Below are 1,949 nucleotides of genomic sequence, written 5' to 3' on the forward strand. Positions count from 1 at the left end.
TGTATGTTAGGCCTATATGCATATGCATTTATGTAAGCCTATTATAAGGACTGCTATAAAATGTTAAAATATAAATGTATCAGGGTGTAAATAATAAAAACATAAATAATCCCGGATAATGTTTAAATAAATGATAAATTGTTTTGTGAATGAGACGTTCAATTCGGGCTATACAAATATAGGCCTATTAAAAAAAATGGTCCAGGCTTGAATATACAACTCTACACATTTCAACATTAAAAAAAGACAACGTAGCTTTCTTTAACCACAATGAAGAAGCCTCGCTGTCAGATTAATTCCCAAGGTGTTTCAAGAGTTTATTGGTAAGGCCGAGGCCGGAGAGAGAGCTTAGTTTGTGATACTCGGACTGGAGGCCCCCGGGAGGATACGGTTGCAACATCCCGTGCAGTGCGACCGGAGGCACGAGGAAGGAACTCGGGCCAAACGGCGGAAAACGGGAGACGAGCGCCGGATCAAAGGGATCAAACGAAGGATGAAACGTCTTTGGGTTGCCCGATGTTCTGGAGAAAAGTGAGGAGAGCGCCGGGACAATGCTGCCCACTGGAGGACCACCATTGGGACTTGTGAGGAAACTTCGACGACTTTCGATGGTCATATCCTGGTAGAGTTCTAGTCTGGGCACTTGCAGACCAGCGGCTCCCCCGCGCGCTCCGTACACGGAGAACCCGGGGCTGCGCTCGTGCGCAGAGCACCTGGTGTCCTTCGGCGCGCCCACGTAGAAGAGTGGCCGCTTGAAACGCTTTCTCCTCCGAAGAAAACTTCCATTTTCAAACATATCGGCGGACATCGGATCCAGCGTCCAATAATTCCCCTTTCCTGGATTCCCGGGCTCCCTAGGCATTTTGACAAAGCAGTCGTTTAGAGACAAGTTGTGACGAATTGAGTTTTGCCACGCAGGGAACTTTTCCCGATAGTATGCAAACCGATTACTTATAAAATCACATATTTCACTCAGGGTGAGTCGTTTTTTGGGGCTTTGAAGAATTGCCATGGTAATAAGAGCAATGTATGAATACGGTGGCTTCAGCGGAGCCGCGGTGCTGCCTGAGCTCGCGTGAGTCTTCTGTGCCAAACTCTGCTCCGCGAGACACTTTGGAGTTAAGGAGGACGCAGCGCTTTGCTCCAAGCCATCCCCGTCTTCCTCCAGCAGTGAATAATCCTTGTTTTTTTCATTCCTTGCCTTTGTGTGTTCTACCGCGCCAAAGTCCTTCTCCTCCATGTTGTCCAGGGTCATACTCCCAGGGAACTGGTTGCACCTGCCCCCACAGAGGTGTTCAGCGTCTCTGCGGACCGTGGCGGGTACCCGTACCCCTTTCGCTTTTCATTTTAAAAAACAACAAGGATGGAGTCATCATCTGACTGTGCGTGGCGATGTTTAGCCCAGTCCGCAGCATGCATCTCTCCGCCTACTCCTCCTACAAACATCCTCAATGAAATCCATTGGCTTTCGGCCTTGGTGGGATAGCCATATGCCACCACAGCCATATGCTTTGATTGGATATTTATTCCCTTAACGCAGACAAATATTTTCTGACCAATCAAAAGGGTGTGGTGGGTCACAATGTATCGTCTAGGCCTACTTGTCGCAAAGTCCGTATGAGCAAATTAAATCGGACTCTTTAAAAGCTATGGAAATCGCGATCTTTCATTTTTATTGACACTAATTCAATTACAAAGCCAATAGGAAAATATCCATTAGTGTGCCCTTCTACCTGGAGGCGGCTGGGCTCTGCTCATTGGTCAATTATGGCTCGTGTTTACTGGGTGGTCTGTGACTCTCAAACAAATACAACTGGTGAAAACCTGCCCCATTGTTTGAAAAAAGTCCTCCTAAAATACAGCCAACAAAACATTATATCCTCTTGTGCCTTACACAGCAAAGGATACAGGCACACATTTCATTTCACGCAATTCTGTTAAAATGCATA

The 1,949-nt window shown here is 46.8% G+C and overlaps 1 pseudogene across 1 annotated transcript; it reads right to left on the reverse strand.

Annotated features, from left to right (window-relative positions):
- Positions 1–207: 207 nt before the first annotated feature.
- LOC307070328 (forkhead box protein D2-like) lies at positions 208–1,255 on the reverse strand (annotated as a pseudogene). Its single transcript has one exon. The product of its transcript is annotated as a forkhead box protein D2-like (transcript).
- Positions 1,256–1,949: the final 694 nt, after the last annotated feature.

Source organism: Pollachius pollachius (assembly GCF_949987615.1).
Source record: "Pollachius pollachius genome assembly, chromosome: 2".
Lineage (NCBI taxonomy): Eukaryota > Metazoa > Chordata > Actinopteri > Gadiformes > Gadidae > Pollachius > Pollachius pollachius.